This window comes from Myotis yumanensis, unplaced genomic scaffold, assembly GCF_028538775.1.
Source record: "Myotis yumanensis isolate MYYU_CA2020_CCGP unplaced genomic scaffold, mMyoYum1.0.hap1 SCAF_10, whole genome shotgun sequence".
NCBI lineage: Eukaryota > Metazoa > Chordata > Mammalia > Chiroptera > Vespertilionidae > Myotis > Myotis yumanensis.
In genome coordinates this window covers 52,229,177-52,254,535 of record NW_027223761.1, presented here as the reverse complement: position 1 = coordinate 52,254,535, position 25,359 = coordinate 52,229,177, and the positions used below count along the sequence as shown (strand labels likewise).

Below are 25,359 nucleotides of genomic sequence, written 5' to 3'. Positions count from 1 at the left end.
GCTGAACCTGTGCACGGCAAGATTCAATTGCAATCTTTTGTGTGAACAGAACCGAGGGGTTGTGAATAATTGCCGTTGTGGAGATTTTATTGTGAAACTCAGCATGGTGCTGGTAGTCTTTGCATTGTGCCGGGATGGGATCAGAATCCGAGATTTGCAGTTGGCACGCCTGTTGATGTGGGAGAGAGGGTGAAAGAAAAGGCTGATCTGATCGCTATAGAAAGAGCTAGGCAATGCACGGGCAGGACAGACAAATGCAGAAGGCATGACTTGTGTTTGTGTAACTTGGGACTGCTTTCTCTCATTTCCCTTTCCCATTAATGATTACCTGAGGCTGCATTTCGGTCCTTATCTGGGTACACTCCAGGGCTCCAGGTCCGGGCGTGAGGTCCTGGCTTCAGGCAGGGTGACCACTATCTCAGGGTCAGCTCGCTGTGGGAAGTCATTTCCTCCTCAGGATGAAAGAAGTGAAAGAAAGCTGTGCCTGCGCGGACTCCTTTCTGCTGTGTTGTTTTGCCTCTGTCCAAATCTCCTGGATACCAACAGCTTGACGTCCTTTTTTTTGGCAGTAACAGATTTAACTGTGGTGTCATATGGCATATTATATACAGAGAGGAATAGCAAGACATTTTTCTGACTGTTTCAAGTACGTCTGGCTTGTTGACATTTGCTTTCTTTCACTGGCAAGGAGCTCCTGTCTTCCAAACCCATAACTGTCTGCCCAACGCGTTTACCTTACACATAATTGCACTTTCTCTGTAGCGGTAGCAGCTGTACCTCTGACAGGAACATTCTCTTTATCCGCAAGATTAGCAACTCATTTTAGCATCTCTTTTCGGGGAGGGGGGCGGGAAACGTCTGCTTTTTTTTTCCACCAGAGACTTAGCTTGCTCTTTGCTTTCTCCAGGTAAATATTTTGGTCATCACTACACTACACTTCCCATCAAGTTATTTCTCCTTTCCTGCTATACTTTCCGATTGCTTCAAAACTTGGCAAATTGGGAATATGGGATATATCTTTTTCCAGGAACACATTTCTTCAGGCATATTTCTTTTGTCCATAAATAGCTTTTCCATATTTTCCATTTCCCTGAATAAGTTCTGTTTCAAGAGCAGAGGAGTGATATATTGTGGTTGGCACTCGGAGGTGTGTAACCTGAGACTCGGTTTCTATCCTACAGCAGCTGCCCCACAAGGGCTCTGTAAAATGTCTTTTTGTCTTATGTTCAGCTCAAAGCCTCTGGGCTACAGCAGGGATGATTGAGGTAGGAAATCAGCAAATCATCACAGGTATAACCCCACATCTGCATTTGATGGTCCTGCCAGCCCAGGATACACAGCTGAAGGTTCCTAAAAATGTTAATACATCTTGATGCCAAGAACAATGTAGTTGTAAGTACCTTTGCGATGTACTCTACCTGGGGTTTTATTGTATCACATGTTTAAAGAACATATGCCAGGGCCTGTGGTTTATTTCACAGCAGTGTCTGGTTTTTGAGTCAGAGTGGTCTTCTGGAGAAATAAACCAATGTACCAATTTCAATAAACTGAGTTGCTTCTCGCTCAGTGGTGGTTTTCCCATCTTCTCCACCCCACCGAGAATCACTCTATAGCAACAGAAGAAAATTTAGCATGAGTTATTCTCAATTAAGTTTACAGCGAGGCAAATAGGAGCGGTGATAAGCACCTTCTGAGAAAGCACATACACACGCAGAAACGTGTCTCTCAAAAAGGATTAAAAGCCGAAGAAGCACTAGCAGGCTGCCTACGTGACACTTGTATTTTCTTTGACAGAGATGGGGAGGGAAAGAAGGGGGGAGGGGAAGAAGGGGGGAGGGGAGGTTTGTTCTGAGTCCTGGCTCCCCCAGTGCTCAATGGGAAGGGCAGGGATTTTCGTCCCTGTGGTCTTCACCTCACTCTCCTCATCTGTAAAATGGGGGAGGGGGCGTTAGGAAGATCTCACCAGATAAATGACAAACGCTACACTGTTTGGCACAAAGGGGATCCAGAAAAGGTAGTCGTTATTGTTATAAGTTGAATTTTGTAAAATAACTGGACTCATTCTGGTGTTAGTTTTGAAAGAAATATGACACAGGAAGATTGTATAAATTTTTATCTTGTTAGCAAGATATACTTCCTACAGCTAGATAATTCTTTTTGTGTTTGTTTTTTATTTGGGAAACCTAGTAAATACATAATTGTTGCCTTTCAGCTTCATTTTCAACTAATTCTTAGAATGGCATCCAGAGTCCTTACATAATTATTCAAAGAATAGTCTGGATTTCAAAAAGGAAGCCTGAAAATAAGCTTATGCCAAAGCATATATCATAGCCTTCTAGTTATTTGCTAAACAATAATTTGCCCTAACCCCAGCCCTGACATTGCATTAAAGTACCTGGTGGCATACATCATTTATTACATGCCGGGTGTCGCACTGAATGTTTGCACATGCATTTTTGTCATTTAATGCTCATCACAGCCCTATCAAATAGGTTCTCTTTGCTTCCCATTATCAAATGAGGAAACAAGATTGGAGAACATTTGCCTAAATACTCCTAATTTAAGTAGACATATGGCAGTGCTGGAAATTGAACTCATACACGTGTGATTCCAGAACCGACGCTGTAACCACTGCGGTGCAATTCTCCGGTAGGATTGCCCGGCTCTCCCTGATTCCATTTGGGGACCTTGGCCCTATATCTGCTTTGATTCTTCTCCCCACATATTTAACCTCTATCTGGGTTTACGGGGTATAAAAAATGAAGGTAAGGATTTTGTTTGTTCTCATTTTTGAGCTGTGCCAATCCAGATCACATTTTCCTGAGCCATCTTTGTAATTATCACCAAGTTGTACAATCGAGTATGTAAAGACATGAAATTATGAACAGTCATACGTTTACCAGATTCCAGATAAAATCTAAAAGTTACCTTGAATCAGCACTTGCCCTTACACCTGGGCAGCTTCCCTCTGTGCCTCTCTGGCTCTAGAGGAGTCTGCGAGCCAAGCGACGGGCACATGTGGATCTTGCTCTCTAGGCCCCCAGAATGTCTTCCCCGAACAACCCAGAGCCCATTTCCCGAAGTTGTCTGGTGTGCCCACTTCTGGGTATGGAGGGGAAACTGAGACGCTGCTGTTTGCATGGGGTTGGAGCATCAGTACTACTGGGAGTTGGGATGTTCACACATCTGCATGAAAGGCTTTTTGTGGTGTAGGAAGGAACTATGGCAGAGAAAAGGGGCTGACCCAGATCTGGGATCGCCACTTGTGTTTTTGCTCTGAGCCTCTAAAATGTTAGAGACAGCCCTACTCTGCATTCAATAGTGTTTACTTGTATCTTATAGTAGTGACGCTAACATTTCAGTAGGCTGGATTTGTAGGGTTTTTGGTTGTTTTTGCTTTTGACCTTTCCCCATTAAGCCAAAAGAAATTATTTGGGGGGGAGAAATGGTCAAAACTACAAAGATCTCAGACTAAAAGCATTTTGGAATTGATAGCAGCCAGAGTCATTAGGACTAGATAGACATTAGCCCTTTTTCCAGGTCAGAAGCATAGACCGACAGTGGTGATCTTAGGATCAGCTTGATTCAAACTCTCTGCCATTTGTCTTTTATGCCATTTGAATGTATAATTGCTCAGAGAGACCACTGCTACTTCCAGGTGCCCCTTTCTTATCTCTAGCTTTAAATTGCAGTTGTAGCCCTGAGTGCTAAGGACTAATGGGAGGCTGCTTGAAGGATCCCAGTGGGACTCGGCCTTATAGGCTGGTATGAAAAGCAAGATGGCAACCAGTGGCTTCATGTGGCCTTCCGTCGTTATTACAGCCCCTTCTTCTGTCCAACGCTTCATTCTCCCAATGGTTCCTTTCATCAGTTGTATTGGAGACAAAGACCCACCTAAGGAGAACTAACAGCCAAGAGTTCCAGGCAGCAAAACCTCTGCAATTACTAAGAATCTTGAGATTTGGAGGGAGTTCTTAGTTTTTTATTTATTTTTTAAAAGCAGTGAAAGATGTTAGGCACTTAACAGGGTGATTTTTGTTTTTGTTTTTGTCACTCTTAGCTTCATAAAGTAGTTTTCTAAATGAAAAGGCACAATGCATTTTGGCAAATATTGCCTATCACCAAGTCTTGCAACCTTGCTTTCTTTAGCTGTAAACCAAGTTTCGTAATTCCTGTCTCAGAGCTGTTAGGAAGATGTAAATGAGGTAATTCATATCCTGGGAAATAGCTATTCTGCCATCCATGTGAAAACATCTGACAAGGTATGTAGCATGTAGTGTGTCTACATTAAATGTTCAATCTGAAAATATGGCAGTTAAACTGATGACTCTGTGATGACTAAGGTGTGAGGCACATTTATTTTGCCAACCAGAGGTGGTAGTTTAGATGGTACAGGGAGATAAAACAAAACACAAATAGGACAAAATAAAGCATATTTAACCCCTGCATTGAAAACTCATAATAGTGAATGTCTTGGGTGGTGGTAATCCCATTGATATTTTTACTTTCTTTTTTATGTTTTATGTATCTTTGGAACTTCTATAATGAGCATGTATTAGTTATATAATTAGAAAAGAGAAGAAAAATATTTATAGGGAATTGGATTAGAATAGTTTTGTGTATGTTGTAGATATCGAATTCTTTAAGAAAAGTCAAGTCAAACAATAAAGCATACTTGGGAGAGATGTTTGTAGTCTAAACAGTCCAGATTAGCTTGTTTTATTTTATATTAGTTTGTTTGTCTGTTACGAATCATTTATTAAGCATAGGTGAGTGGCAGAAGTTCTGCTAGGTGCTGAGATTACAAAAATGAAAAATCATAGTACTACAACCCAAGGAGTTTATAATCCAAAAGAAATGAACGCATGGGCCCACAATTCTAACACAGTGTGATTCCTGCTGGGCCAGAGCAGGAGCAGCTAAGGGTGCTTTCTATTCCAAGTAACAGAAAACATGACTCAAGCCGACTTGCTCAACAAAGGGAATGTATTTGTGATTGTAACCTGAAAGTACAGCAGTAAAGCCCATTTCAAGAGGTCTGACCCCTTAGCTCACAAGGTGGTCAAGAAAAGTGTTTGTTTTTTCCTTTGGTTTGTCACGCTGCCTGTCTTGGTTTTAGCTGCCCCCTAAGACTAACTGCCCTCATGGCTCCAGGATGGTTGTCAATGGCTCCTGGGCAACTTGTTTTCTTAGTCACATACAACCAGAAAGAGATCCTGAGAATGGTCCCTAAAATCTACTTTGGACTAGCTTACTCATGGTTATAAAACTGAGCCACCAGCTACATTCTGAAGTTGAAACAATAAAGACAGCCTCTCCATGACCTTATAAGTTCCTAAACAAAACCTGGCAGCTGTTGCTGTTAGGAAGGGATGGTGGTGTGATGGAGGCTTGCACAGCATCCAATAGCCACCCTCAACTTCTGATAGGTACAATGCATAATGTACAAAAATGTCCAGAGGAGTTAGTCCATAATATAATGGAGAAAAGGTAAGCATTTAATGCTGCATGTCCTTAAATGGACTTCCATGATGAGTAGGGGTTTGCCAAGAGATAAGAGAGGGAAAGGTTTTGAGATAGAGAAAAAAGCTCTCTGCAGTTACAAAAACTAACCAGATAATGGTTCACCTCTCTGCCTATCTTTACATTGGCACTATTGCAAAGGTTACCACACAAAGCCATCTGCTATTAATTAAGTGAAAGCCTAACCTATCGGTCTTACCAAAACCTGCTCTTGAATGATGGCAGTTGGGTTTCAAGCTAAACCATAGGCCAATGGTCTTATTTTTTGAAGTACAGATAGGGAGTCAATTCAATATAACCTTAAAATTTTTGTCCCCCTGGCTCAAAATTATAGTATTTTAGAGCTAGACCGTACCATTGTCATCTTTTCCTCTCTCTTTATTTTTGCTTCTCATGAAACTTGTTCAAGAAGGTTAATGACGTACCTGATTCCTCAAATTTAGTTGAATTTTTATGTCATAAAATTTATGATGCTAAAAAAGAGGTATCAGACAAACAGGGGTCCTTTTGACTAGATGTGCTTGCCATTGTATAGTGTATATCATATTCGAAATGAAATAGACTAGAATAAAATATTTTTAGCCAAATATCATTGTTGCATAGAAACATTAGACCTGACTCTGGTGTCTGTGTGATTCACAGTTTATGTAATTTATCTGTCCCTAGCCTTAGGTAATAGTCACCTTTTCTTTCCATTGAGAAAGTAAAATACCTCCTGGATATTGTTGTCCTGGATGGCTTGATAACAGTTTTCACTAAAAGTCCTGACTCCCAATTTAATCAGCTGTATTTTGGATTGTTTTTCCGGTTTTGTAGCCTAGAAGAGGACATGAAAATACTATTATTTACTTTCTACGGGGAGAGTGCTTATACTGCTCATGATTTTCTGGCAGTCAAATGCAATCATACATTTTTTTTTTTACTCATGAAGCTTGTCTCAATGTTCTCAACCTACGTACCTAATAAGCATACTCCTAAGTACTCATTTGTCTAGCTTCTTTTCAAAGAACACTCAATAATGGTAATAACCGGGATCAAAGTATATTTCCTCTTGCCATTTGCTTCTGGGGCAGCAAATCTGTTCAGAAAACATGCAGCCAGGCATGGGCAAGTGTTCCAGCCCAGCTGTGCGAGTAAGGAACCTCTGGCTTACTCAGAAAACCTGCTTGAGTGAGACAAGGCTGCAGCGACCAGGTAGGAAATGCTCCCCAAGGCACTGGTTTCTTCCTCTTCAAATTAGACAGCTCTTCAGTGCAGAGAAAGAAGCAGCTAAATATAGTGGAAGGGTGATGGGTAAGCGCGTATGTCATCCCGCCATTTATAGGTGCCATTATCCCCTGGTGAAACGTCACTTCCTCAGAACATAAACCAGATAAACTCCTTTTTGTGTTGTTTTGAGATTTCCTTATACAAGAAGAGAAAAAGTAAGAGCAATTGTTTGTCTGGATTTCTCATCTCATCAGCAAGTGTTTTGCGTTCCTGACAAATAGGAGCTGCCAAAGAGATAGCAAAGAGACCAGTACTGATATTCAGGCTCCATACAATACTCCTGGCTCTTCAACCATTGAAATACAGTAGCTTCCCCCCGCACCCCCCCATATCTGTGAGGGATATGTTCCAAGAGCCCCAGTGGATTTCTAAAACTACATGTAGTACCAAACCCTATATATATACTATGTGTTTTACATATATATACATTTACATACTTATACTTTATGGCTTCTCTTTGACATCTCTGAATTGCTAGCATCACTACTCTTGCACTTGGGACCATTATTAATTAAAATAAGGGTTATGAGAACACAGGCACTGCATATCATGACAGGTAATCTGATAAAGGCTGCTGAGTGACTAACAGGCGAGTAGCGCATCCAGCGTGGATATGATGACCAAATGGATGATTCACGTCCTGGGTGGGTCAGAGTGAAATGGAGCAGGACAGCATGAGATTTCATCACACTTCCCAGAATGGTGCACGATTTAAAACATATGAATTGTTTATTTCTGGAATTTCCCATTTAATAGTTTCAGACTGAGGTTGACCACGGGTAATATAAACCACAGGTAACAAACCACAGAAAGTGAATCTGTGGATAAGGGGGGACTATGGTACTTAAGTTCTTGTTGGTAAATCGCTTCTACCCTGGGCTCTGAGCTGATTCACATCACCTCCCAACCACAGTTCCTTTTTCGGGTCTTTTTCACATCTCCAAGATCCAGCAAGTAAAGAGCCAACTGCTTACAGATTAAATCAAGAGTTAATGCCGGTCACAGCTAAGTTGTTAAATATTTTGACAGCACTTCTGTGTAAGACCCACCTTATTTTTTAAAAAAAAACAAAAAACTTATGGCTCATAACATTCAGATTCAGAAGCAATGTATCATTAGGTGCTAAGTTGTTTGACACCCTGTATAATTTTTTAAGAGTAATAAAGGAGATATTATTTGAGATTGTCTGGAAAGATTGATCAGGGATTTGGATAGTACATAATGAAGGACAAGGGCAAAATGTACAATTTTTTTTAAATGCATTTAAAAATAATAACTAAATCTCCCATTTATTACTGCCACTGTGTGCAAAGTGCCTTGCACACAGGATCTCGTGTACCTCTCATAACAGCACTGGGAAGAAAGAAAAACATAAGCCTTGGTCACACAGTTAGGAAGTGGCAGGACAGTCCATGTGTCATCCACTCTTGCTCATTATGTGCAAGACACTGTAGGTGCTGGCATAGTGAACATGAAGATGTATTTTTTGCTTGCAATGGCCAAAAGCGAACTCAAGGAAGTGAATGAGAGAGTATTCTTGGGCCTTCCACAATTGAGAGCATCATTTTAAAATATGACTGGGTAATACATTTTTATATTCCTCCCTTCACTTGCTTCAATAGCAATATAAAATGTAGGTGAGCCACAGGGAACCAGCTAAACTCATTATAATTTGATTATCTAATCTTCCAGTGTTAGTCTTCTTATAACCTTTGCATAACATAGGACCATTACAAAAAGCAATAAAGCACATCACCAAAGTGTTTAGCCTACTGACAAAGTCTTGCTTTCCATCTCTAAGTGGAAATTGAAAAAGCAAGACTATTTATTAATGATTTGGTATTAAATCTATACAAAAATAAGCATGTATTTGCTATGACTAAACTATATGGGAAAGCGTACCTTTATGGGCCAGCGTATGGCATCACTACCTTTCTTGCCAAAATACCTCCCAGTGAGTCTTTTGAGAGCAGAGATTTGATTTCATTTATCCTTGTGTAATCAGCATCTAGCATGGTTAATTGACAGATACCAAATTATATATCCTTCAAGGGAAGATGGAGACAATGTGAGATTGAGAATTTGCGGAATAATTTATGGAGATGAACCTTTAAGTTGATACAGACATTAACTAGATATGCAGAAAAGGGCATTGTAAGGAGATAGTGTATACTGAGCAGTGTTTCTAAAATAAGAATGATCACAGAGTTTTATGTCTAAGGAAAGAAAAGGGGCCTCAATGCCTTGGCATATTTTTACTCCTGTCTACCCATTTTTCTGAATTTCTTTTCCTACTCCTTCTCCTTTGTCTTATCCACCGCTCATCCTTTAAAATTCAGATTTCTTCAACAAATAAGAAGGAAAAAAAGACAGAAGGAGGCCCTTAAAAGGCAAATTAACTAATTGTAATTCATTAACCTTATTGCATTCAAATCCAAACAAACTGAAAAAAAATTTCATGACATGCATGAGGCAGTTGGAAATTTGAATACCAACTGGATATTGGATGACAGATTATTGGTCATATTTTAGATGTGATAATGGTATTATGGTAATGTTAAAAATAGATTCTTTTAGAGATACACACTATCATTCACAGATGAAATGATTTTCATCAAAATAATACAGGAGAGGGAAAATGAGTAGGGGTATAGCTTAACTAAGAAATAAATAAGCATTATTACTATTATTATTATTATTATTATTTTGTATTTTCCTAGAAGACATTCCTTTTGCCTCCTCCCCACCAGAGGATTCCATTCCATCTCCTCACTGTATCCCAAATAATCGGGTATGTTTCAAATTTTCTTTTTATGTGACACTAAACCTGAAAGGTGGGGTGTGAGTCCTAGTACATTGTCTCACAAAATCGAAGAATGAAGTCATGAACAAAAACGGTGAGCAGAACCAAAGTTTATTGAGAGCATCCATGTGAATTAAAGTCTATTAGTCCCTGTGTTGAGTCGCACATAGCCTTAAGCCACGTGGGCTCAGGGATGTGCTCCCCGGCCACAGGAACATCAGGAACCCATTGCGTGCTGGGGAGAAGGGGGAGGACAAGAGGAAGCGCGTACCTTTTAATTTAGGTGTTGGATACAGCCTTGCTAGCTCCTGACTGGTCTTTTCAAAGAATTCTGCCTTAATAACATTCTTGGGATTGGTTATATGCCTCACTGTCTTGTGATGCATTATCTGCAAGCTGTCTGTCTTAGCAACATCCATACATTTTAAAGCTCATGTCCCTCTAGCGTGCCCTTCCTTCCCCGCTCATTTGGGGTCCCTGGTTTTATCCCCCTGCTCTCCAATGGTCTCAGTCCCTGTCTGTCTAGCTTCCTTCTGTCTCCTTAACACCATCTCCAGAGGAAGGTCATTAGTAAGGACAGAGATTTTTTTCTTCCTCCCATTGACAGGCCTATAGGAGGGACACAATAATGTTGGATAGAAAACCAAAAAAATAAGGGAGTGGATACAGACCTCCAAGTTCCACATCACAGAGCGTGATTCAAGCAGTGGGCTCCCCTTCATTTCTTTAACTCCCATCTAATTCTTAAGAAACAAATCTCAATTCATGTTCTATGTACAAAACAGTATTTGCTCATAACTGAAGGCCAGGGATGCAGCAGCCTGATTACAACTAGATAATTCACACATTTGCATGTAATGTTCACGGAGGGCCAGGTTGTGAGGCCATATCCGTAATGAGTGCAAGACAGCATTGCTCCAAACCTATGTAGTTGTCATAGAGATAAGGAAAATATAAAGAAAAACATATTCCTTGCATTTAAAAAACACCTTTTGGTTAAATGATGGTATCTGAACCTAATTTTTGCATGTAAACTTACAAAACATCAATGTCCTTATTACAGTCTTATGAACACTCCTTTGGTCCTTTGCGGGAGTTTATTCTGTACCAATGAAAATTACAGCTCCGGGAAGTAGGGAATGGGAAGAACTGGAGGGGACTTTGCCAAGTGATTTAGTCAATGCTCTTGCCTTCGATCCAAACTATGCTGAAGTAGCCATGACAAACAAAAATCAGATTCATTTGTATTGTTTTAAGATTTTCATCAGATCACATCTTAGTAGTATATGCCTATTGGAAATATTAAGTTACTTATATTGCCACATTTTTTTCTCTAATAAGTGTTTGGGCATGTATGTGTTAACAATAGAAAGGAATCCATCTGTCCCTCAGAATTCTTAGATAGTTACTCACCCAGGAGTAATCTAATGAGATGAACTTGTTAAAACATGCATGGTATCCCCTTATCCCCTGGAGAACCTGTTTCATAGATTAGATGGAATTTGCTGGAGGTTTTAAATGAAATGTTTTCATCTATGACAACACAAACTTAGAATTTCATAATTATGGGCCTGTGACAGAGCCCAAAGGGATTTCTTTCCTTCTGTGGATATGGATATACTTTCTGATACTAAATAACAACTAAGGACTATGTATACCAAGACCTATTACACTTCTCAATATTCACTACTGAGTGTCCAGCTACAGAGCCTTCAGGGGAGTGGCTTTGTTATTGTTGTTTTCCAGAATCTAGCACAGTTAATGTTCGATGACCTTTCCTCCTGCTTTCACCTTCTCCCAAGGCTGTTATCACCCACCACACCGCCAAGCATCCACTGTATTTGTGATGTTTAGGGCAAGCCCAGGAATGATAAAAGCACAGAAGCTGAAGAAGGTTATACAGACTTTGACAAGACTATTGGTAATGTCTTATCTCTAATCTTCATTGAGATTGATTGGATGTTAACTGGTTCCTGACTTCAGCAGCAGGATAAGCTGGTTGGGTTAGGGAAATGAGCTATGACATGCACCAAAGTGTACATCATTGCCCTGAGAGTTGAGAGGCCAATAAATTTAAAGAATTGCTATAAGGTTTAACTGTGTGTGTGTGTGTGTGTGTGTGTGTGTGTGTGTGTGTTTATCATCTACATAGAATTCTTTCACCATTTGAATCAAGACTTGCTTTTGAACTGTTTTTCCCTATTAAAGCCATTTTCCCTATTGAAACTCTTCCATTGGCTTGCCTTAATGAAGAATTCCAAGTATTTGTTCTCTCATTCCTTTTTTCAGTTAATCATAAGATATTCATTTAGTGCTTACTTTGTTTAGCACTATTCTGAGTGCTGAGAAATATATGATAGCTTTTTAAATTTACTTGGTAACCATTTTTTGTTGCTTTATTTTCAAGGTTGGAATGATTATTTGTCTCTCTTTCAGTGTCAGGGCATACATATACTCGTGGGGCCTTCACAATGGGGTTAAGAGTAATAAAGGACCAACATTAAACTTGAAAATCATAAGCCATTATGTTAAGGTACAAATCATATTCTGTTTTTAATTAAGTGGGTTTAAGTTTGAAGGGCCAGGGAATCATTCTATTTATAAATGGGTTGTAGCCTTCTGTGGACCTTACTTGCATATTGCATATCTATAATATATGCATACATCTGGCATAGAAATGTACATGTCAAAAGGGATACACATACATATATGCATGAAGAACAAGTACACTTCCAAAGGGTCACAGTGGCATGGAATGTTTCTTCATAGATTTCTCAACTGAAGCATAAAACCAATTTGCTTTATACATGGCCTTCTGAATTGAAAAGTTACTGCCAGAGGCAAGAATATTATTTTATGGTGAGTTAATATGAATGAATAATTTGAATGAGTTTGAACAAAGGGCAGGAGTCCATGAGGCGAAGGGCCACATCTGTTTGCCCACCACTCTGTTCCCAGGACCTAACACCCTGCCTGGCTCTATGAGGCATTCAGTGACTAAGCAGGTCAATTAATACAAGTTCAGAATTGGGAAAATATTCTAACAGAGCATGGTGATGGGCCAGAAATTTATTTGTACAGGGAATGAAAAAGAAATATTGGCTTTTTGGAGATTTAATTAAACTCAGCGAACATGTCTTGTAAGTTCTGCCAGGGATCAGAGATTTGGTGCTGAGTGAAACAGGTCCCTAAGCTTTAGAAGCTCTCAGTCTTGTAGAAAGTCAAATATACTGTATGTACACAATTTTACTTCAGTTTTATTATTTAAGTTATAATATCAGGATATAAAAATAATTATATTATTGTTAACAAAATAGAGAGGTAACCCAGGGAAAGGAATGATTACCTATACTAAGAGGACCTAGAGCAGCGGTTCTCAACCTGTGGGTCGCGACCCCTTTGGTGGTCGAACGACCCTTTCACAGGGGTCGCCTAAGACCATCCTGCCAATCAGATATTTACATTACGATTCATAACAGTAGCAACATTACAGTTATGAAGAAGCAACGAAAATAATTTTATGGTTGGGTCACAACATGAGGAACTGTATTTAAAGGGCCAGAAGATTGAGAAGCACTGAACTAGAGAAAGTTTCTCTGAAAGAAATGTCTCCACAGTACTTTAAAGAACTAAAGGACCAAGAATATCTGAGGTAGAGTGAGCAGTCTATACAAAGGCACAGAGATTTAAAACAACAAGATGTGTTCTGAGACTCTATAGGTTCTTGTCCCTATCCAATAAATTGTGTTAGCAGTTCAGAGACAAGTAGGTGAGACTAGAAAGGGAAGGTTGGAAATGGATTTTCTATTCCTACATTTTTACAAGTTGACTATTGGATGTTTCTATAAATGTGTCATCAAAAGGCCCTCTACTCTACCTTCTTTCTATGAAAATCCTACCATGCTTCAATGTCCACCACATGTGTGATGCCAGATATGACCAGTGCTATCTATTTAAATATCTTGTTCCATGGACTTCAGCTTGAGCTTCATCATTCTGGTTTTGAACTTCATCTCCCCACAAGACAGTGAAGTGAGTGGGAGACTTGTTTGTCCTCTAACTTTGATTTCTGAGCATGTCTAATAGTGAATCCTAAATCAAACAGAGGGGAAAAGCATCACTAACTTCTCTAGCATGGATCCTAAAAATTTTGGATTAGTTGGTTGTAATTTTGGACCACCTGCCATGCTGTCAACTCTGTATTCTGATAATAAGTTTTTGTGAAGACTACAATGTCCTTTTTAAGATATGTGCTGCCTCTAGGAAACTAAAATTCAATCTAAACTTCAGGATTGACAGAAATGAAAATAAATGAATTAGAGAATGTATCAACACCATACTAGCTCCCTGTCCACCATCCTTCACATATGACATTTTTCTGAATGTCATATCCTTAGATAGTAATAAGTGTACTTAGGACAGACTTTGAATATCACCTTTAAATGGCAATAATTCTATTTCAAAGAGCAAATGAGTGAAAAATGCACTTGAAAACTCATTAGATGAATTGAGGAAAGGTTATCTAATCTTTGATGTAGACAAAAGACAAAAGCTTATTTTAAGAAATTCTTTCTTGAAATAATCTCCTTTATTAATGGTTTCCTATATTGTCGTCTCTTGATTTACACCAAGCATGTCAAACTCAAAGGCTAACATGAGCCAAACAAACAAGGTTTAAGTTTCTGTGGGCCACAAAAAAACAAAAGCTTCAGTTTTCATAGAAACGTAGGTTTATTTCGATAGAGACATGCCGAATACAAAGGGCTGAAATAAATGAGTAATCCTTAACATAAAATAATAGAACACTTTAATAAAAATCAATATTTTTCTTGAAGTTAACTTATCAGACACTGAATAACTGCGCAAATCAATAAGTGTAATGCAAGTAAACCTATTTTTCTTGTTCTCCAGAAGCGGAATATTTCCTGTTGCGCACACCAAAAAGTCAATACAAGACTAATAATGTGGCAATCAGCTGCTAACATATTTGCTGCTAGTATTAGTGGAGAAAAATGGTGCACCTGTACGTAAGGCGTGTAAGGGAAATGAAGGCAACACGATTATAGTAATCAGTCATTAGCGAACATTGTAGTTCGTTATTAATAATTATGTATAACAGGATATTGTAAAAATTAAGTTACAAAATTTTTATTAAAATGTTTCTTACATACCGTTATATTGGCTGGGCTGCAAAAATATTCGTTGTGGGCCGCATGTGGCTCATGGGCCTCGAGTTTGACATGCTTGATTTACACCAATAAATACATGCAGCTTTAATTATAAAAAGGCTGGTAACTATACGTCCCAGGTTGCCCAGGCAAGTTCCAGTATATGTCTAGATGTGGAAAGAGATTATTGCGCACAGGCAAACAGGGCTGGAATGAGACTATTGTGTTAAGATCTAGTTGAAGAAGGAATGAAGGGACTTCATTCTCCGTGTATTTGAATAGGTTGGCTGTGATTGACAGAGGAGATTGAAGCCCTGGCTTCAATCTTGTGTAGTCCCCAATCATGATATCTGTCATATCCCTCAGGTCATCCTTAGCAGTGACAGAGCACCCAACAGCTAATCTAATCGATAAAAGGTATATCCCCCGCTTATACTCTCCTTGCTCTAAACTGTGTGCTATGTTGTAGCTATTCCTAGTTTTTCTCCTGTTGCTTAAAGTCTTTGAGAGAAAAAACTGTGCCTTATATATTGTTGTATCTGTATTGTCTAACCTAGTACTTAACATAAGAAGGAAACCCAGCACTGAGTAAGGAATGATGGAGAGCCCATCTCTTCTCTCCTGGAACCAACTCTACCAGTCTCTTCATGCAAGATTCCCCCTCATAGCTCAGTTCTGCTCTTACTCAGAACTTGGCTCAGCACCTTCTTGCTTGTGGTGCCCTAAGTCCTCTGTGCACACATTTTATTTTCCCACACTTCTAAGGTTCTAAAGCATTCTATATATTTCTTACTTCTCTGGCAATATTTTAAAACTGTTTGATTAATGAAGCACTTAGTTTCTGCTTATTAAGAGCTTGGTGTAGCCAAGCATGCGGTGAGCTTAGTGGACAGAAGGATTTTCAGCCATGCAAAAAACATGTTCTGTCCTTAAAGTCTACTTGGAGCTTAGACTATGTGAGTAGGATGGGAACTCTCATAAATATTAGTGTTGATTGATGGACTTTCAGAAGAGGACTTTTTCAAACTGAGAGACAAAATTTTCAGGAAGTATACATACTTCAGTTAGCTTTTCAAAGATACGTTGAGTTTACATCATAAGAGAAATGGGGGACACATGCATTTTAAGGAAGATGGATATCCTTTTCAATCTGATATTTATTAATTCAACAAATATTTATTGAGAATCTACTGTGTGTCGAGCACAAAGCTAGAGATTAGTACTGTGAGTTTTCTGAGGTCAAGTGTGGTTCAGTTTTCCCTCATTTAGTCCCAAATCATCTGTGACCTCATTCATTTCTACAGTTTTAACCTGTTGCAGGCAGATCACGAGCATTCTTGTGTTTTCATGTTACACAGGGCTTTTCATAAATGTTAAAGGCACACCTTAAAATTAAATACCCATTGCATTTTGAAGTTATTTATTAAATGTTTTTACAAGCTTATATCTTTTTAAAGTATGATACTTTGTAAAACGTTTTTTGTACTTATTCAGTAGAAACTTTACCTGGCCACTGGGTAAAGTTAGCAATAAAATTACTGGTGTGCAATGTGTTAATTACTATTTCTTGGCTTGCAGAAGGCACCCAACTTCACCTACCCACTCCCAGGATCATCTAGCAAGTCTAATCTTGGATGTCCTCTTAGGGAAATTGAAGTGTGATGATTCTGCTCCACCCACTCTCTGCCAGCCATTCCCACTCTCCCCACCCAAAGGCACTAGACACCATCAAGCAAAAGTTGTAATATGTTCTTTGCAATGACATAATCTCTCTAGGTAGTGCAATTATGAGTCTGCAAAACATGTTTTAAAGTGTTCCTCCACCCAACCACTGCTGCCTGTTTGGGACTGGAGAGCCTTGTGGACTAACCTGGACCAGCCTACAGGATGACAGCCTAGGTATTGACAGACCCTCACCATTAATGATGGCAACACTATTTGCACTCACTGAGTCCACACCATGGGGCAGATGCTGTGCTAGGTGCTGCAATAGCTCATCCTTGCAGTAGCTCTGGAGATATCACTACTGCCATTTTATAGATGAGGATATTGAGGCCACAGTCACAGCTTGTCCGAGATTTCAGATCTCGGAAGTGGCAGCTGTCAGGATGAGAACCCAGATCTATTCCCAGTGCAATGCTTTTTCTACTATATCACAACAGAAGTAGGTTAATCGTTTTCAGTGCCTCAATCCTTCATTTGGAAAGTAGGGATGGGTTCTTATCTCTATCTGCCTCAGAATTACAATTCTCTTGATCACTGAGGTTTCTCAAAGAAAATTAGCAGCCTAGGTGGTATTGTTACTGTGCTGAACAATGGGAAGGATACAGACATTTTCATTCATTTTTTTTCTTTTTTCTTTATTTATTAAGGTATTACATATGTGTCCTTACTCCCTATTGTCCCCCCCCCACTCATGCCCTCACACCCCTGGTGTCTGTGTCCATTGGTTAGGCATATATGTATGGAAAGAAGTCCTTTGGTTGATCTCTCTCCCTTACCCCCACCCTCCCCTACCTTCCCTCTGAGATTTGACGGTCTGATCAATGCTTCTCTATCTCTGGATCTGTTTTTGTTCATCAGTTTATGTTGTTCATTATATTCCACAAATGATGAGATCATGTGATATTTATCTTTCTCTGACTGGCTTATTTCGCTTAGCATAATGCTCTCCAGTTCCATCCATGCTATTGCAAATGGTGAGAATTCCTTCTTTTTTACTGCAACGTAGTATTTCATTGTGTAGACTTACCACAGTTTTTAAATCCACTCATCTGCTGATGGGCACTTAGGCCATTTCCAAGTCTTAGCTATGGTAAATTGTGCCGCTATGAACATTTTAATGGAATTACCAACACACAAGTAGTTTATGACCCAAGTGACCACTGAGTCAGAGCATGCAACCTATCAGTAAAGGAACTTTTGACCAAACAAAACCAGGGAGCATATATTCACTTATTCACTTTCTCAATTAATACTTTGCAAGCTTGGCCTGTGGACCACACACTGATAATGCAGACACAATGTACATTTTTAACAGAGTATCTTGCCGGGTCTCATATATATTTAATGGATAGCTTGCCTTGGGAATTAATGTACCTTTCTAATTTATAGGGAGGTTTCCAACCACAGTGGTGCATGAGCAGCAGGAAAAGTAAAAAACAACAGCTATTAACCTCTGAGATAAGATTTTGGCAGCAATGTGGTATGTGGTGTCCTCTGAGGGCTGTGTCTGAATGGAAAAAGCACAAGCATTTCAGCATCAGACAGTCCAGGGCTCAACTCTCAGCTCTGACATTTAATAGTTGGCTATGTGAGCTTAAGTTATTTCACCCTAGGAGCCTCTATTCTACAACGGCAAGGTAGGAATACTATTGGCCATTGAATTATTTTGTTGTTGTTGTTTTCTCACTCAATTGTTTAACAAATATTTATAGAACATTGGATCAATCAGGAAAACAGATATCACCTTATGTATTTTAAGCAGCAAGAGAAGTAATTCAGGGTATTAGTGTGCTTAGAAGTCATTGGAACCTGGGAGCAGTGATAGGCAGGGGTCAGGGGCAGCGACACCTTAATTGGAAATTTCAAGAAGCCATTTGTGCCCTAGCTGGTTTGGCTTGGTGGATAGAGCGTTGGCCTGCAGACTGAAAGGTCCCAGGTCCAATTCCAGTCAAGGGCACATGCCCAGGTTGCAGGCTCGATCCCCAGTAGGGGGGTCCAGGAGGCAGACGATCAATGATTCTCTGTCGTCATTGATGTTTCTATCTCTCTCTCCCTCTCCCTTCCTCTCTGAAATCAATAAAAATATATTTAAAAAAGAAGCCATTTGTGAGCAATAGTTTCTTGCAAGCCCTGGAGCTGGGGACCGACAGTAATCTATGGAGTCTGAGGAGACTGTAAGCAGCTACGGCAGTGGTTAGTAGTTCAAATCCTTTGCCAATAGGCCACCACCCTCCTACATCCCAAAACTCATATAAGTTGCTCTGATTGGAAGAATCTAAGTTGCAACCCTGCTGGCAAGAGATTCTGGGATAATGGTTGGTTCTCAGGCTTCTAGCCCCTGTGACATGTGGAGAGCATTGGAGTGGAGGGTGGGGTTAATGATTGGTGCTGAGGACCAGTAGGTTATAGCCAGAACAAGCACCTCCAGTGTGCCAGGAATTGTCCTGCAAGTACCAGGATGAATAAAGAGACAAGATATGTGGCTCACATTTCATTGTAGGAGGTTAAATGAGTTAATGTGTTAACAAATTTAGTAGAGCTAGGCACATAGTGGTACTTTAGAATTAATTGTTTCTTTATTTTAAGTCTCATAATGGCCCACTCTGTGTCCTCTCCATGAAATTCCTGACAAGGTGGATAATTTCAAAGATTAGAGAGGGAAGAGCTGAGGATGTGCCTTTGGTGTCTAACAGCCAGGTTTTAATTGACGGTGCCTACCTGTAGCTGATAGAGCCTCATTTTCGTTTGTGTTGACTTTGAAGGCCATTGGACATGCTTCAAAACATATATTTTCTAAACAGATAATGTAGACCATGTTTAAAGACATTTATCAGTAGATGTGTGTAGTGACTCAGTGCAAGTATATTGAGATACACATGTCCCATAGAGATGCGAATATTGCTTCCTCACAGTAGGTATGAGGATGAGAGATGAATGTGTCAGGGTGTGTATTAATGTATTCGTTTACATGAATGATTCATTTACTCTGGCCTGAGGATTTGCCAGTCACCTTCATATCTGTCTCCAACAGGAGGTCACTGTGCTTTTTGTTCCCTGTCTTAAGCAAGACATACAAGGTGCAGTTGATTCACTTAATCTCCCATTGAGGCAGTTTCGCAGTGCCCTTCAGTCTAGGGTGAGAGCTGTCTCGAGCACTCGCAGGTGCTTTTGTCCTTAATTCAAGTTGTTGGACCACAAGGGGATGAACACAGGCTTTGGAGAAGTCATGAGAGGTGTCTGCATAGAGAGAGATGGAAGGAAGGAGGCAGAAAAGGAAGGAGAAATGGAAGGAGGGAAGGACATCAAATAGTATAATTTTATCACCTTTCTATCTTCCCATCACTACTTTTTGCCTGCACTCCCCCTAACCTCAGCCCTTTCTCTTCCTGTCAATACTGCCTTGACATTTTTATATATGTCACCTTAAATGTCAGTGCAAGACTTTGTGACTTTATCTGTGCTTACCTTGGTGAGCAATGTTGCCAAGGTGAAATACTGTATCAAATGTGGTCCTGGTAGGAAATGTCTATAGCCCTTCTGAAAACTGTTAATTTAATGGAACATGGGCCCTTCTGTACAAATATACACACATACCACCTTGGAGGCAGCAGTCACTGGTTCAAGGTGATGGTGGCCTAACAGGAATCAAGGCTGTGCCATCAGACTTTTCATTTTTGGGGTTGCCACACATGTGGATTTTGATGTGAAGTTTCTCAATTTTTAAATGTGCATCCTTTGGTTCTTATTTCTGAAAACACCATGAAGTCAGAAAAGATACAGTTGTGTGTCATACGTGGTTGGCACGCCACTGATCTGTGATCTGCTTCGTAACATCTTCTGTCATAGAACCTGAATGATGTTATTATACATTATTGTTTGTGTGTTTCTCCTCCAGGGCTAGGAGCTCCTTAAGAGCTAGATTATCAACAATTATGGTTATGGGACATATTAGGTGCTAAAAAAATTAATCTATGATTTTATAAGTATCAGTCTCTATTCTCTAGAACAATCTTTTTGTATCTTAATCTTCTCAGCTGTAGTACCTTGCTTATTTATAAAGTCCTAATAAGTCACAAAAGTAACATAAATATTTTAATTTAAAAACTTAATAGTTAATACTTTCAAGGTACTTATAGTCTATCGGCTGTAAGAAAAATAAGCAAAACTCATTACCACATTTTTTGTTTTGCTTTCAGATTTGGTTTATTTGGGGACTGTATGGTGTAAGGAGAGTGCTTATAGGTTCTAGGGGGCAAATGTGGGTTTAAATCCTGTCACTGTCATTTGTCAGCCATGTGAACTTGAGCACTCATTTCATTTGTCTGGGCCTCAGTTTATTCATCTATAAAATGTGAATAATAATACCAATTTCATAGTCTAGTTGTAAGGATTACATTAAGTGATGTACATGTGACCTTATATACAGTATAAATTAAATAATGTTCATTCCTTGCCCTGCCAGTGTTGCTCAGTGGTTGAGCATTGACCTATAAACCAGGAGGTCATGGTCCAATTCGTGGTCAGGGCACATGCCTGAGTTGCAGACTTGAATCCCAGTGTGGGAAGTGCAGGAGGCAACCAATCAATGATTCTGTCTCATCATTGATGTGTCTATCTCTCTCTCCCTCTCCCTTCCTCTCTGAAATTAATAAAAATATAATTTAAGCAAAATAAATAAATGTTTGTTCCTTGCAGGGTTAGGGCACTTCACTTTATCTCACTTCTTTGACTCATTACTGCCTATATGCGCATAGGAAATAGGGCTGTATATTTGCCTCTTTTTTTAAAAGCATAAATAAAATTGATTGTCTAGTGCATATGGAGAAAGAGAAAACTTTTGGGTAATTCGGTAGGCCAAAATTAGAAAAATGAAGTAGAGTGCATAAGTTTGCTATATAGTCCTGGTGTTTTTTATTATTCTTATTTCTAATATTAGGCCTTTGGCACACATTTCAAGAGCTGATTCCTGCTGATCTTTTTGACCCAAGAAACTGGGTGGTCCATAGTGCCTTCTAGTTCTAGGAAGAGGAGCAAGTATCTGGAGGTACAAGTTCAGTCTTAACATCTTGAGGTGTCTGAAGGACATGCAGGAGATGTGGTAAAGTTGTGAAGAGCAATGTGAAGTACAGAAGGTAATTGTATGGAGATGAAGGGAGTGCTCAGGGAAGGATATATAGAGTAAGGAGAGGAGAGAGTAATAGAAGATTTTCGTTAGCACTTGGAAAACTCTTCTGAGTGGCCTGGGGTTATAGGAATTTACCTGGGACAAGACCTTCAATTTAGTATTCAACAAATAATAAGTCTACGATTTGAGAGAGGCACTCTGGGGACCCCAAAGGAAAAAGGATGGCATGATGTCTTAACAGTTTACAATAAAATAGGCCATATATTAAGAAGCAATTACATAACAGTACAATTTAATATAAGGTTAATACAGTACAATAAAATACAGTTTAATATGGGATCACATTTGTTGATGGCAGGCTTTAGGAATTTGGAGAAGACAGTAAGTGATCCTTCATGGTCTTGCAGTATGTGGATCAAAGGCCAGGCTCTGGAGTCAGATTGTCTACTATCAAATCCCAGGTCACTTCTTACTTAGCCTTTCGTTCCCCAGATTTCTCGTCTGTAAAATGAGAGTAATCCCTACTGCACAGGTTGTGTACGAAGAAAGATGGAGCCGCGTTGTCATGCCAAACCTGATGAGTAGGATTGTGAAAAGAAAACCAAACCTATTGACCGGCCAGGCAAGATGCCTTCCAACACCTGTGAGAAATGATTAGCTGGAGGAAGATTCAGGAGCAGTAGGAAAGGATAAAGGAATACACCCAGGGAAGTGGGGTATGAGTGCCTCATTTCTGAGCAGAGAAGATTTGTGGACTTATGCAGACCCTGTAGAAGTGGACCAAGGATAGATAAGAAATAGGAGGTGGGAGTTCTCTCTCTGGTTCTCAATCTCAATAATTAATCCCTGTGTCCCTCAGTTTTATCATCTGTAAAAGAGATAATAGTACCCACCACATAGATCTGTTAGGATAGGATGAGTGTATCATAGACACAGACAATAGTGGAGTTGTTTCCAGTGCAAAAGGGGGATGAGATGGAGGTAGTAAAGGGTAAAGGGGGTCAAATATATGATGATGAAGGAGATTTGACTTTGGGTGGTAAGCACACAATGCAATATACAGATAATGTATTATAGAATTGTATACTTGGAACCTATATAATTTTATTAACCAATGTCACCCCAGTAAATTTAATTTTTTAAAAATTTTTAAAGAATGAGTTTTCACATGAGTCACTCTTAAAACATTGTTTGACATGGGTAAATGCTAAAAAAAAAAAAATGGCTATTATTATGACCACTAGAGGCTCAATGCATGAAATTTGTGCACAGGTAGGGTCCCTAGGCCTGGCTGGTGATCAGGGCCGATTGGGGCCTTTAGGCTGCTGGCCAGGGCCTCCCTTCCCCAGCTGGCCTTGCTTTGTCCTACACTGCCCCCAGTGGTCAGCGCACATCATAGGGAGCAATCGGTCTTGCAGTTGAACTCCTGTGGGGAAAATTTGCATATTAGGCATATATATATAATATCTCACAATAATTTATTGTGTTTCTAATATATGTAATGGATGGTGACAGTCACTGAGACATGAAGGTGAAGAGAGTTATGGGCAGCAGTTCATAGTGCAGCATCCCAACACATGGACGTGGTTTCAGACCTGTGACCATCATTGATTTCCACTTATGTAACCCGGAGCAAGCGTCTACTTCTGTCAACTGTGTGTGATGCCAACACCCACGTCAGGGTTGTGGGAGAAGAAACGAGATCAATTTCTATATAAGGCATCCAGTATAGTTCCTGGCACATAGTAAATGCTCAATCCTGGAAAGATCGAAGAAAACTTTAGAGAGGTGGTGAAACTTGAAGGTACATAAAGTGTGGAGAGCTGAGAAGATATGCAATTCCAGGGCTTTCCAAGGGAGAAGATATTTTTCAAAGTCCTTTGTTATGTTTGTTAAGCAATGTTCTCAGACTGTAGAGCAAATTTTGAGCAAGAAGGTGGGTCACATTAGGCAAAGGCACTTTTACTTAGCTAAAGGAGTTATTGTTTCAAACAGGAAAATATATTGCAAGTCATTTAGCTTACAAAAAATTGAAAGTCAAATAGTGTTAGTTACAATTGCAAAATATACTTTAGCTACTAAGAATAGCTACGTTTATTATCATTATCATTCAGTGAAGCTGAGAAAAGACTTAACCTTTGATCTCTTTGCTGGCAGTTGGTTAGAATTAACATAATTATATAATTTTTGGCAAGAATTTTTCTTCTCTCATGTGTCTGTAGATTTAGATGATCATAGCAAAGCTGCATTTTTCATAAATAATAAGATCTCTATGTGTTTGTCCCCACTCTTCTTAAGAAGACAGGTTTCATGAAATCTTTTTAAAAGCACTTTATATATGGAAAGTGTCCAGTTTAAAATCTGTTGGGGATTCAATATCAGCAAATAAGAAAAAGAAAATACTATGCAACTGGACTATAATTAAGAGATAGTACAGATATATATAGAAAAAGCTAAATTGGAGAGGCACTTCCTACTAGGTGTTTTCCAGACCTTAGCTCTTATATGCCCATAATTATGCAGCATGAGCAGGTAGGGCTAGTGTCCTGGTTTCACAGAGGTTTAGTTACTTGCCCAAGGTCACTGCAGAGCCACATCTGTCCTCTGTAGCCATGTTTTCTTAGGTATGTGTGTTCATGAAAGACATATGAGTTTATTTTCTGTAGGCAACTCTGCATGTTTCTTGGTCTTTGGTGGTAAGAAGATGGTAAGAGTAGAGTATATATGAAAGCATGGATACTATCTATAATAATAAAAGGGTAATATGCTAATTAGACCTGATGTCTTCCAGACATCATTCCGGATGTTCTTCCTGACGAAGCCTGGGCTGGAGGGAAGCCAACCCATGTCCTGGGTGCCTGCATGTGGCCCGAGGGAAGCAGTCTGGGTCCCGGGTGCCGGAGGGAAGCCGGTGCCGGCAGCCGGGGGGAAAGAAGGCGTACTCTACTCTTGCACGAATTTTTGTGCATCGGGCCTCTGGTTGGTAAATAACAGTGTAGCAAACAATGATGCACCAAAGGCAAATGTTACTGATAAGATTTACTAAGTAAATGGCTGGTAAACCAAAGGTTAGACATGGTGTGAGTTTGGGGGTGGGGGGGATGTTAATGGCAGAGGTGAGATTAGAACCCAGATTTCTTACATCATAGAGTAACAACCAAGTAATAGATATCAGCCTTTCATCTTTATAGTGTCAGGTAACTCGCTTATGTGATTTCTTACCTTTTATAATGAGATTAGTCAGCTAGAGACATCAAGTCAAGAGGTCTGTCCTTTTGTTAAGCCATCTAATTAACGCATTATGCCAGGACCTAACTATAATGGTTAATACCTTTTCATTGGTGTTGTAGCAGCAAGAAATTACAAGCAAAGACAAATCCCTATCTAAATGTTATACCAAAGAACGATGGGAACAAAGGTGAAATAGCAGCTTTTGCTGACTGAGGCTTCATGAAATGTTGACTAGAAAAGGTGGCATTTACACTGGGTCTTGAAGCATGAGTAGGATTTCAGGAGACACTAATGGGTAACAAGAGGGAGGGGCCTTGTAGAGAGAGAAGACGTGGAGGTATGAAAAGCTATGAATATTCAAGGCCCTACTTCTTGGCAGCAGAGGGTGCATGGAACAGATGATAAAGGGGAGATGTTGGCTTCTGTCAATGAATGCAAAGCAGTCTGGGGATGGTGACTTCAGAATCATTATCCCGTGTTGTGTTCATCTGATCTTAGTTTCATATGTCAATATT

At 39.6% G+C, this 25,359-nt stretch overlaps 1 protein-coding gene across 24 annotated transcripts in view; it reads left to right on the top strand.

Annotated features, from left to right (window-relative positions):
* The window catches only part of DLG2 (discs large MAGUK scaffold protein 2), a 1,989,136-nt gene that overhangs the window by 1,785,442 nt on the left and 178,335 nt on the right, over positions 1-25,359 (top strand). The window lies entirely within an intron of this gene.